Genomic DNA, 13,711 nt, shown 5'->3' on the forward strand with positions numbered 1-13,711 from the left:
GTGTGCCCCTGGCAGCCCAGCTGTCTGTGTCCTCTCAAAGCAGCATGGTGCATAACACACAGCTTATTTCTAACAGCACTTTGAGAATCACTGCAGGAATTCCCTTCTGTAGACCACACAGTCTGACTTGGAGGCCTCCTGCAGCCTCTTAGAATTTCTCTTGGTCTTAGCACGAGCACCATGTGTTCAGTATTATAATTATCTATGCCCCCTTCCAATCCAGCACCTACACTATGAACTGCTGTGGGCAGAGACCAAGATGATTCACTGCCGTCTCTCAGGGCCTTTTCCCATAACTGGCTCAAAGTAGGTGCTCATCATTCATTGGTTGTATTGAGTTGAGCTCCAAAACTGCTACCTCTGAGTGGGGTGGTGGTGGTGCTGTCTCTTCCTCTCGTCATTTCTCTGGGGAGTAATGGGAATGGTGAGGAATATGCCTCCTGCCCTGAGACATGCATTAAGGCATGTGGTCGCAATCCTGCAAGACTCGGCCCATTCTTGCTTGGATGAGGTTCAAATGATAAAAGTCCCCCCCCCTCCACTGCTGTTTTGTCAAACACCAGCCTCCAGGGAGCAGAGATGTGTGAACTCCTTCGCTGTTGTTTTTTTTTTTAATTCAAGATCAATGAAACATATAGTTGCATCCAAAATGATAAAGATCTTCTCCTCAGACTGCCAGCTGTTCCTTTTTCCCTGAGCCAACTCAGTCTTAGCTCAAAACCACATACTTTTACTGAGTGTCTACTCTAAGCTAGTAACTGAATGAGACATTAGAACGACAAAAATGAGTGAGTTATCGCCCATAAGTGCATCAGTCTTCCAGAGGAGAAAAATGAGAAATCAGATCCTTGGGGTATCAAATGATGTATGCTGTGTAGGAGGCCCACACGTGTATAGAATCACGGATAGGGGTGGGGGCTGTGAACGTGGGTGGCCATGGCATCATCTTCCAGTGGAAGTGATGTCTGAGTCGTATGTTTGAGAGTAAATGGAAGGGGTGGTGACAAGAATTGGAAAGGCATCCTAGACAGAGTACACAGCATGAGCAAATATATAGAGGTGAGAAAGGGTTCGTTGGGCACAGGGACCTTCATGCTATTCAGTGTTACTGGGACGAAGAGTTTAAGTTAAGGAGTGGCAGACCTGGGAAAATAGAGACCCATCACCGATATTTTGTATGGTAGCCTAGGCAACAGAAAGTAATTACAGGATTTTAAATATGGTAACAAAGAGCCACGACCTTAGGAAGATTCTTTGGTGACCTGTACAGGGTAGATTGAAGCTAGAGTTGGCCAAGAAAAGATTATTTATAAGACTATCATAACATCTCAGAGGAAAGAGAAGAGTCTTAACTAAGGGCAATGGAGATAGGATGGAGAGAAAGAGAAGTTTCATAAGATATTCAGGGGACAAAGGACAGTCAAGCTTAGGTGAGCAATTAGATGTGCAGAACCCAGTGTTCCTCATTAAAGCTGCCACTTTAGGGCCCTGCACTTGTCCTGGACTGGAGCATATTCGGAGGCTGTAGGTAGACTCACGTGCTTAGCAGAGACCAGTTGGTAATATGCCAAGTGGAGCCTTAGCCCTTTTCCTTGGACTGATTGGGCAGGACACAGAACACCAGGAATTGAGGGAAAGCAGTCAACATCTTGGGAAAAGAACTGCGGGACCGTAAAAAACACATGTTGGCCCATCAGTTACTGACTACAATGCCCAGCTCTCCAAAGGTGCACTGTGGTTATGGGCACAAGGTCCATTTAATTGGTAGCCTTTGAAATGTTTTTGCTCCCTAATTTTCATAAAAAAGGAAATGAGGGCTGGGGTGGACGAGGTGTTGAGCTGTTCTGGCTACAAGGAAAGAGATCAGGCCTTTGATGAGCCCTGTAAATAATCAGTAGCACATGGCCATACTACACTGCCCAACTCATAGAGCACTGGGGGAATGCCAGGGGGGCAGCAGGAGAGACTAGGGGGCAAGATGTTGGCCGGTGACTGATTAGATAGTTTGCCACTATTGTCAATACTCAGCAGGGCTGGTGTAGGGCAATGAGATAGGGGAAGGGCACCACTGATGTCCTGTCCCTGCTATTGGCTAGTCATTGGGCCCTGTGCAGAACCTTGCCTTTCTCTAGATCTGTTCAGTCGCCCACTTCAACAGGAATCTGGGTGCCTACCTCACAGGTTTTCAGTCACAATCCCATGAGTGGCAGCAGAGGACAGTGGTTAAGAAAAAGCACAAGCTGGGGGTGACTGCCTCCCCTCAAATCCCAGCTTCATTTCCTACAAGCAGTGTGCCTTGAGCAATCAATCACCTTATCTCGCTCTCTCCATCTGTGTCCATCCTTCTGGAAACTGAAGCGTCAATGGTACTCACACCATAGGATGCAGGATTAAAGAAGAGGACACCTGTGAATGTTGGCACCTAGAAAGTGCTTATTAAATGGGGACATGCTCATGGTATAAGGGCTAAGCGCGGGGTCCCAAGACCAAAGAAGCTTATTGCAGTCCGGGCACTGTCAGATCAAGCCAATGATAATTAACCTCTAATTCAGTGTCAAGTATCTTGGCGGTGGGCACTTTGTCGTTCATATAGCCCCAGCTCCATCACTTATTATCCCCACTTTACAGGCAAGACTTGAGACACTAAGTGACTTGCCCAGGATTTGAACATGAAGTAACTCCTCCAAAGCCCGTGCTCTTAATCTCACCACATGGCATGCCTGTGCACTTCACAGTGGCCACTGGCCGGGAGCACTCATTGTCCTTTCGATGGCCTGGCGTTTGTTGAGGGCCTACTGTAGGCCAGGCCTGTGCCAAGCACTTTACATATCTTATTGCATCATCATAACCATGTGAGCTAGCTGTTATTGTCCCCATTTACAGACTAGGTGGCAATCCAGAGAGTGCACTCACACACTGCCTCGGGCCACGCTTTGGACCCGCGTCTGTCAGATGTAATGTCAGATGTAAAGTCCTTGTTCTCTCCCTAACCCCACTGCCTTCCTGCCATTGGAAAGAGATCAAGAGGAAGAGTGGAGGCGATGCTCCGTCCCTTGCATTTCTGTTTGTGGTACTTTCACAGACCTTTCCTCTGCAAAGCAGGTATTGTCTGGCTGTACGTGACAAAGCTAAGAATGGAACTTACTAAGCAACCTCCCCAAGGTCACAAAGCAAGGCTGCAGCACCTCGCTCATCATCTTCCCTCCAGAAAACGCAGACGGATTGGCATGTAACTCGCAGCTCATTTCACAAAACGAAGACCTTTTTCTGGGTCACATCCTGGACAACCAGCCCTCATTTTAGAATTTGGAGAAGGGTCTCCAGAGGGATAGGCCCCATGCCCCTGGCTGCTAGGAGCTGCACACTCAGCCCCTACCTATGGGCTGGCAGCATGGGATGCTGCTTTAATTAGATCGCCATGGTAACGAGCTACAGGAGAACAATAGACAGTTGTGTACTTGTGAAAATCATCAGCCTCAGACAAGGGCCCGCTAAACTGTAATTATGCTGGAGTAGAAGCAGATCTTCATTTCAGTGAGAGAAAGAAAGAACCAGCCAGCTTCGCCTCCTTACCTTTGGGTGTTATTTGAACATTGGGATTTGGGGTTCCAAGCTGCTTTATGGTGTAGAATTGTATTTTAAGTGTTAAAAACCCATATAAATATGACCATCTTTACCTCCTGGGTTTTGAGTTGTATGTTCCCACAGGGGAGCTGAGAGCCAGGTAAGGAAGGTGACAAATATCACGTAGGTAGCATTTATTACATAGACATGGCAGATGTTCTATTTGGTTCCCCCTAACTAATCATCATTCTAAGTGTCTGCCATGGGTGTCCCGAGCCCCCCTTTACAAGGCAGGGAGCCAAGGGTCCTGCCTCCGCTGCACGCTCACTGAGGAGCTGGAGAAAGGTCCTGACCCCCGGTGTGTTGGTCTCCGAGGCCCAAATTCTTCACTCTGAGCCACATCACAGTTCAAGGACAAAAGGAGACATCCAGTCCAGCTGCACTTCTAAGACACCCTCTCTGAATTCTCCTTTTGATAAAACGTGCGGGCTCTTTTTCAATCTGGTGAGTTTTGCCAGTCTGATAAGATGCAGCTCACCCCAGCCACCAGAGTCCCCGAGACCCATAAATAACAGAAAGATCATTTAAAAATAAATTACCGACTGAAAGCAGAGAAAACGCATCCTTGGACTGTTGCTCTCCAGGCCCCTCATAAATCTGTGGCCAGGGTCACAGACCGTAAAGAGCTTCCACAGAGAAATTTGAAAAATCCCAGCAAGATGGGGCATGCGGGAGTCATAGGAGAGGCATCTGTCTCCTGTGCCATCCGCCCAGGGGAAGGATGCAGCCTCAGGCTGGACAGCTGAGATGGAGTGGGCACAGACACAGGGGAGCAGCTGCCCAGCCTGCTGGGACATCAGAGACACCATGAAAAGACCTCAGCCCCTAAGACACACTGGTGCCTGACCTACTTTCACAGAAAGGAACAAAATTTCCAGGCTTGCTGCAGAACGAAGCTACATTTCCCTTTGGAGATGGGACCCACTGACCTCAATTCATTAGATTGAGGATGAGCCTGACTTTAGATTTTGTTTTTCGGGACAAAACACAGTTCTACAAGAAGAGAGGAGAGAAAGAATGGGTCGTTAGAGAACACACAGGCCAGAGGTGAGGGGGTGGCCAGGAAGGCAAACCTGCCGAGCTCCCTGGTCCCCAACCAGCTGCCCCTGTGGTGCAAGACAGCAGGGTTGTGTGTGGCTGCAGGGAGCTTTCGGACAGTTGACGGAGCAGGGTCAACGTCTGTCCCCTCATCTGTCACCTCTTTGAGTTGTTGTGATATTCAAGTGAAACGGTGCCCCCCAGCCTTCCACTCAGAAAACACACAGTGACAGGCCTTGACCCGCCACCTGTGCTCAGAGCAGCTCCAGGGTGACAGCGATCTGCCTCCAGGACCTGGTCGGCACACCCTCCTCTTCCTCACTCACTCTTCACAGCCAGCGGGAAAACGAGATGAATGTATTCTCCCAGGAAAGCCACAGGACTTGGAATCATTGGCAGTGTGAACTGTACCTGCACTCTAAGGCTGTCTAGAGCCTTGATTTTAACCTCTGAGACAACTGAATGCTCAGGGATACTGTGAGAGCTAGAGACTCACTCCTCTGTGGGCAAAGGGTATATGTAGACATACGTCCAACCATTTGTGAACAGTCTCGGGGGCTCTGCAACTCTGACGCCCAACCAGGGGCCCCATATGTGCTCACACTCCAGCTGAGAAATGCATGCTCCATTCGGTGAGGAAGAGGGAAGGACTAATGCCAGGTCACAAAGTAAGGGTCATTGGTGCCCCATCCCTCCCTCTCTCTTCCTGGAGAAACTGCCACACCCATCTTCTCACTGACTTCCTGTGCTCACTGAGCCTCTCTGCAGTATAGTCTCTACACCACAATAAAAGGGCCTTTTTCAAATACAAATTATGTCATCTACCTCTCCCACTTATAATCCTTTAATGATTCTCCATTACCCCTGAGATAAGATCCAACTTCTTTGACAAGACCTGCGTAGGGGCCAGGGCGACACATTGCATACATCGAGGACAGGCCAGCACGTCCAGGTGCCCCGGACTCCAACGAGGCCCTCCACAGCAGGGCCTCTGCACCTCCCTGCAGCCCTGTTAAGTTCCTCCCTTACTCCACCTCTGCCGGTCTCCTCTCACCTTCTCTCACACTCCTTTGCGTGTACTGTTCCTTCTTTCTGCCACACTCTTCTTTCCTCTCTTCCCCAACCCCCCACCTGCCCACCGCTACCTCCTAGTCATTCTCCACTTCTCAGCCTTATCACCTTTCAAAGACTTCCCCAAGTTCAGCTTACCTGGATTAGCTGGGGTCCAGCCAGGACCTGGAAACCATGATAGGTTACTCCACACAGAAGGGACTTAATACAGGAGATGAGCTACACAGGTGTGGAAGACAAAAGCTTCTTAAGAGTCAAGGCCGAGTTAGCCCAGAGATTTGTGATTTCAGGAAGCCATTACTGGCCCTAGGGTTGGGACAGTGAAAGGGAAGAGATGGAGTTACCAGGACCCAGAAGTGCAGAGGAGGGGCTGTTAGAGAGCAAGGAGGGGGGGGTGGTTCACGATAAATTATTACAGAAAGGATTCCCCCTTTCTGTCTCTGGAGGTCCCCCCCCCACGCCCACCTGCTAAGTTCGCAATGCCCGCCGCCAGAGGAAAGACGTCTCTCAATGCCAGAGACTGGTGAAAAGGAAAGGAATTGTTTATTTAAAAGTTACACAAACTTAGAGTAATGACTTAATGTCTTCAATAAGATACTAAAGTCCTCTAGAATACCCACAGATGCACAGTCCTTCCCTCTCCCTGTGCCCAGTCCGGGGTACCATGTCTCAGGAAAAGAAGTAGAAGTCCATGATTCAGGCTCCCGGCACCATCAGCTGTGTGGCTGCTGCGATCTCCAGTTCATCCAAAGCCATGCGGCACCTTCTCACGGCCACCAGCAAGAGTCCTTCCTCCCCTTTCTTCCTGGCAAAGTCTCTCCTGCTGCCTAAGCCGCATGGCAAAAAGAAGCACTCCAAAACCTCGTGGTCCTCTCTACTCTCCTTCAGAATCACATGGTCCTTTTCCCCATTTCAGAACCTTGTGGTTCTCCTCTTTTACTTCAGAACCACATGGACCTCTATCTATCTACTTGCTTCAGAACCTCGTGGTTCTCCCATTTACTTCAGAGCCACGTGGTCTACTCTTTACTTCGGAGCCGCATGGTCTCCTCTACTCTTCAGAGCCGCATGGTCTCCTCCTTTCTCCCCCAAAACCTTGTGGTCCTCCCCCTTCTATGGCTGCCGCGCCTAGGTTTAAATCCCAGTGCCCATCTTGGGTGGAAGTCACTCCCATCCCCCTGGCTCAGAGCATGGCCACAGCTACTTAACACATCCATGAAACCAGTTAAAGGTTATAGATATGTTAAATGACTGTGCCAGGGGTTAGCTGCAAAGCTCTTGCTACCCAAAACAGCTCTGAATGGCCCTGTTCCATGTGTCCCATCCCCCCTGGCTCAGGCTTGTGGGGGTGAGGACATCCTATATACATTTTTCTAATATTTCCTGGACACCCCGAGTCCTGGACCCCATCACAAATCCCTTCTTGGGGCCCTCCTCTTGGCTGCACCCTGCTTCAGGGCCTGTGGAGTAGTGCTCTGACCTCCCAACAGCTGCCACATGTCTGGCATGGCACCTCCAAGAGAGGCCCACACAGTTGGAGCTTAGACTCTGCAAGAGGCAGGGAGGGAGACCTCTGTCATAGGTGGCACTGGTACCTCGATGCCTGGGTGGCTGGAGCTCAGAGTGCAGTGTAAGGACAGGGCTGGCATTTGCAATGTCACAAACTGTGAGAGACAGGAGCTCTACACTGCTGCTGTCAGAGCTAGAAAAAACCAAAGCATCTCCTTGATCCCTCCTGTTGCCAGAAGCTAACAGGAAGCCAGCTGGCAAGGGACTCTGGGACATGTGGTTTGCAGACTCCCAACCCCAACATCACAGAGCAGATTATGGAATAGGTTTGGCTGAGAGACCAAAGTAAATAACTGGCACAAACCCAGGCCACGCTGTTTATCTGTTGACCTTTGCGTTTGACTATGGGCTCTATGAAGGTTGGCCAAAACCATCTCCTAGCCCCGTGCTGCCACAAAGCCTCAAGTTGGCCCTCAGTACGTTGACCAACTGAACAGGAGCAGTAAGAAGTTTCTGAACCTCAGCTTCCACGGCTGTGAAGTGCAGCTAAACCCTCTCCACAGAACAATTGTGATGATTGCTATGATGATGGACGTGAGCAGACCATGAGCTGTCTGGACTCAGGTCATGACAGAACACGAGAGCTCTCCATGGACAATGTCTGGCTTCACCAGGAGCCGTATTCTGGGCTTGTTGTGAACAGTGTGTGAGGATGCTGAGGAAAGAGTGTGAAGCCCACTTACTGCCTATCTGCCCCTAAAGAATTTCAAAAGCTCCTTCTGCCTATTTTTGTCCCGTGGTGCTTGAGTGACTATGTGGGTTATCACCTGCGACAAACATTTTTATACGAGTGTTGACGTTTCTGGTGTTTCCTGATAGGACAACATCACCTATGGAGCCCTGTGAAAAGAAGTCAGCAAATGTTCTGACCTCAGGGTGTTAGCGGTGGAGACAGCAGGCGGAGAAAGGGAGATCTTCAGGATTCTCAGCTGGGGTCCAGAAGCCCATGCACACAGTGAATTCCTCCCAACCTATTTGCAAAGCCCCCCTGGAGTAACGTGTTTCAGGTGATCTAAGAGATGAGAGTATTTTGCATGGACCAGGACCCTGGATCAAAGATGTGTCTCAGCATGCCTTGTGGGAGTGGAATTCCTCAGGAGCCAGTTCAAGAGGCTGTCTATCACCTTGTCATCCTCCTACTGAGGAAAGGCCCCTGGACCAAGGAGTTAGGAGGTGTGACTTCTGGTCTCTTTTTATTGGCTACCCTGTAAGCAAGAGGGAATCCCTCCATCTGCATTAGTCCTAATTGTTTTCAGTTTGGTCTGTGTGTTGGAGTCACCTGGGTCACTTACTCCTAGAGATCTGATATAACTGGTTTGGAATGCGACCCAGATATTATATGGTTTTTTAAACATCTGTGCCTTTGGGGATGAGAACCAGTGTACCAACGCATTTCAGTGCTCATCAGAATCACCTTGGGCCCATCTCTCTCTTGAGTTTCAGAGTCAGTGTGCCTGGCTGGGGGGCAGTCTCAGAATCTGCATTCCTAGCAAGTTTCTGGGTACTGAGGCTACCAGGCCAGGGCCACGTTTTGAGAAGCCTTGCTCCAGTCTAGAGGTCTCACTGACAGGGTGATTTTGCCTCCCCAGGGACACTTGAATGATGTCTGGAGACATTTTTAGTTTTCACAGCTGAAGTGGGGATGCTGCTGACATCTAGTGGGTAGAAACCTTGGATGCCACTAAACATCCTACAATTCCCCCAATCATCCAGTCCCCAACGTCAGTTCTATGACTGCCTCTGCATGTGAGGCACCTGGAAATCTGTTAGAATGCAGATTCTGAGAATCAGTCTAGGGGGGGCCCCGAGATTTTGCATTTTTATAAATTCCCAGCTGATATCCAAACTGCCAATATTCCATAGCGCAGGTTACTTCAGCTCCAGAAAGACGTCCTCCCACAGCCTGGGATACAGAGATAACTCCGCTCTTCCCTGCTATATTCTCTTAGCCTACAACAGTGTAATTGCTGACATAGGAAGCCCTCAATAAATATAGAAGTGTGTAAGACACATGTAAGGTGAGCTAGCCTGCCCCGACCCAACCCACCATTACTTCTAGTCAAAAGTCAGGATCTCGTCTTGCCCTTCTCGGTTCCTCTAAAGCTGGACACAGAGCTTGTCACAGATTAGGAACTTTGTCTTTGTCTCTTGTACCAAGCCAGAGGGACACAGTAAGAGCTAGCATTCTCAAAATAGCAGATTCTCAGTTTCCAAGCTACTGCCATTGGTCCCTCCTGGTCTCGGTGCTTTTCATTCACAAGATTTTTTCGCTTTAACTCACTTCTTCAATCCTCATCATGAAGTCACGAGAAAAGCAGGGCTCCCTCAGCTCCATGGACGGACGTGGAAACTGAGACGCAGAAAGGTGTAGGCTAGAACGAGAGTCCAGCAGCCTAGCCACACCCCCATTCTGGTGTCACCCAAGGCAGCTCTCTCCTCTTCAATGCTCCTCCTCTCCCCTGAACCTGCCTTTATCCTCAGGATGCTCACACCTCTCCCCTTTCTTTCCCCTTTTTTTTTTGTCTTTCATTTCCTCCCACGCCACATACTGGGGAACCATCTTCTCTGCCTAATTGGCTTTCTGTGCAGCCTTTCAGTCTGGGAGAGCCTGTGGTGGCTGGCAGCTTCCTGAAAAGCCAACTCGAGGCATAGAATCACTTCAGCTAGTGGAAGAAGTCAAGATCCTGCCTTATGTCCTACTCATTTTTTACCAGTTCTTTCAGCCACATTGGGTATCCTCATTGAAGAGGCTTCCAGCCTAGCTGGTACCCTAATGGGGATCCTTCTTATCCATCATAAAGCAGGTACATGACTGACACCTGCTCTGTGCTCATTCTGTGATAGCCAGTGGAGAGACTGAGAGTTATAAGCCACTGTTCTTTCCTCTAATGTGGTGTTGGAAAAGGAAATTGGATTCAGACAGATTTCCATCCAAATCCTGGGTCTTGGTTCTCCAACCACGGGCTGTTTCTTCTCTGTCTGTTTTTCTGCTTTCTCATTCTTCCTCTTGACTGCTCCATGGTGGACAGCCCCAGGTCACCAGGCTCTGACCTTCTCTCTTTTCCATCTACACTCACTCCATTGGGGATCTCACCCTGCCCCCACTGAGGGTTTACTGATTTTTACTCATATATTTAAGCATGAAACTCTCTTGTGAACTCCAGACTGATATATCCAACACTTACTTAACATCACTACTTTGGTATCTAATAGGGGAAGACTACAAATATATATATATCCAAAACTAGATTCCCACAGTTCTCCAAACACAGTCTTCCCAAAGTTACCTTCTTCATCTCTGTTAATGCTAGCTTCAGCACATTTTGGAGAAACTGTGTCACCTCCCCTTCTCTCCTAGGTCTCACTTAAATGTGTCTGTATGTTTGAAATATGTGTATCTATTTCTGTGACTTCTACTTGACCAGACTTGCCCAAGCCATAGTCTCTCTAACCTGGATAAGTGCAGGAGTCCCCTCCCTGGTCTCCGTGCTTCCATCCTTGTCCTCCTACAGACTGCTCTTCATAAAACATAGTGTGGTCCTTTTACCATGTGGAGTAAGCTGAATGGTCACCTAAAATAAGATGTGTCTGTGTCCTCAAATGCAGACCCTGTGATGTTATTTCATTTAGGAAAACAAAGGTATTTGCAGATTAAACTAAGTTAAAGATCCTGAAGTGAGATCATCCTGGATTATCCAATGGCAAGTGTTCTTAGAAAACACAGGGGAGAAGACAGACACACCGAGGAGAAGGTGATGAGATGGGGGTGATGTTGCCACAAGCCAAGGAGCTGCCGGAGCCCCCGGAAGCTGGAAGAGACAAGAAGGATTTTCCCCTAGACCCTCAGGAGAGAGCACTGCCTTGCTGACTCCTTACTTTTGGACTTCTGGCCTCCAGAACTGAGAGAATACATTTTCATTGCTTTAAGCCAACAAGTTTGGCAGCCCTAGGAAAACTAATATGCTACATAAGTCAGGTCATATCCATTCTGTCTTCCAAATTCTCCAGTGTCATTCCATTTCATTTTGAATAAAATGAAATTCCTTGCCACAGGGCCTAATGTAAACTGACCCCCACTGGACCTTTTGCTGCTACTCTGGCCACATCCCTCTTGTCTATCTCTTCCAGCAACACTGGCCTCCTTCCTGTAACTCCATGTATGTCCTCACCTCCGAGACTCGTGGTTCTTGTTTCCTCAACTCAGAATAGCTTTTCCTAGCTATGCATGGCTCACCCCCTCTGGTCTCTGTCACAGAGGCAGGTGATGTTCCCCCATCTTCTGATGTCCAGTAGTACACCTCTTCCCACTTGCTTCGTCCACCTTACACTGCTGCTCTTCATTCCTCCTATCACCGTGTAGTAAAATGCATCTTTAGTGGTCCGGTTGGTTGTCTCTTCCCACTAGAAGGAAAGAGACCTGAGAGTAAGGAATTTGTACTCTTCACTATTTTGTCCACAATGCAAGCAAGTGCCTGGCACATGCTAGGCACTGAGAAAATATCTGCTGAATGGATGCCTCTTACCACCTACAGATCACATGCACATCACTCATCCTCTCTCATCGTCAGAGGCAGGATGGGGACCAAGCAGAGGTAGAAAGAAGAGCACACGCAGAAGCGCGGGAGACTGAGAAATGGCACAGAGCTCTATGTGCCTGGGACATAGGGTACACACGGTGAGCAAAGGGGTGGAGACAAGCAGGAGGGAGGTCAGAGAGATGCCTGGGTCAGATTCTGGACTTACTATGTTTCTGTCAAGGACTTGGAATTCCCTCCTTACCTTTGAAAACTATGTTCCTTGTGGGGGCAGGGAGGCTTTATTTTTAAAAAAAGGAAAAGCAAGAAAGCCAAAATTTTTATTTAAATGCCCAGATTATAGCAAATCTGTCTTATCACCTTGGGCTCCAGGTCAATGCCCTCCTTTTGCAGATTTGATTTTAAGGCCCAGGAAAGGAAGAGTGATTACTCAAAGTCATGCAAAAAGCTCCTGAAAGGGCCCTTGTCTGCTAACTCTCAGTCCAAGAGTCCTTCCTATCCTAAGATATTTTTCTATACGTAGAAAAAAAAACAGGTTTGTCTGCTGTTGATCACATTCTCATCTCAGACAGGATGGTCCCTCTTAAGAAGTTCCAAAGTCCCCTGGCCCAAGGTTGAGCAGACATACAGGTAGAACCTGGGCAGCAGGTTTGACCCCTCTCTCCTCTGAGCTGACAGGCCTCACCATGGTCCAGGGTAAGCACCTCCTTGTCTGCACCTGCTTATCTCTCTATTTCATTTCAATCTACTGTTTTGAGTTATAATTATGTACAATAAATATTAACATGTAAGGGACACAGTTCAATTACCTTGAGTGTTTGATGACTTTGACTTTGCACCTGCCACCATCAAGTTACAGAGCATTCCTCTTGCTCCGTGGCATCTCTCCCTTCACAGAACACCACTGCTTGGCTTTTGTCACTACAGATTAATTTACATTTTCTAGAATTTCATATAAATGGCATCCTACAGGATATGCTTTTCTTTTGCCTGACATATTTTTTACTCAGTGTGATAACTTTGAGTTTCATCCAAGTTGTTGTGTATGTCAACAGTTCACTCCTTTTTATTGTAGAGAAATAGTCTATCTTACGAATGAACCACAATTTATTTCTCATTCACTTATTGATGGACATTTGGGTTGTTTTGAATTTTCAGCTATTACAGAACTGCTCTGAGCATTTGAATATGTCTTTTTGTAGACATGTTTTTATTTCTCTTGGGGAAATACTTAGGAGTAGAGGTGATGGTATGTATTTAACTTTTTGAAAAACTACTAACTTGTTTTCCTCAATATATGTACAATTTTACATTCCCACCAGCAGTATGTAAGCATTCCAGTTACTCCACAGCCTCATCAACATTTTTTATACTCGTTTTCAGTCTTGGCATTTTATTCAATGGAGAGTGTGTGAGGGTGTGTCTTATTGTTTTTCATTTGTGACTCCCTGATGGCTAATGATGTTGAACACCTTGGCATTGAGCTGTTTGTCCTCTTATTTTTGAGTTCTAAGGGTTTATTATATATTCAGGGTCCAAGTCCATTTTCAAATACAGGTTTGCAAACATTTTTTATTTCTGTTCTGTGGTTTGCATTTCATTTTAACTTGTCTTTCCAGATTTGGAACAATGTCTGTCTCATAGAAATTGCTCAATAAAATGTTCTGAATGGAATCATAAACCTAGATGATGTTGTCTGAAGTCAATGTGAACCTATTTTCACCAGAAGAGGCCAAGAGGACTTCTGTTTCTCTCCTGATTACACCAGATGTGAAAGCAGACAGACTTGTCACCACTTTTCAGCTATGGAACCTTGAACTTTGCTGTCTACAAAGGCTGTAGCAATTTGTAGCCCCACAGGTAGGATGCGAGAG

Source organism: Desmodus rotundus, chromosome 5 (assembly GCF_022682495.2).
Source record: "Desmodus rotundus isolate HL8 chromosome 5, HLdesRot8A.1, whole genome shotgun sequence".
NCBI lineage: Eukaryota > Metazoa > Chordata > Mammalia > Chiroptera > Phyllostomidae > Desmodus > Desmodus rotundus.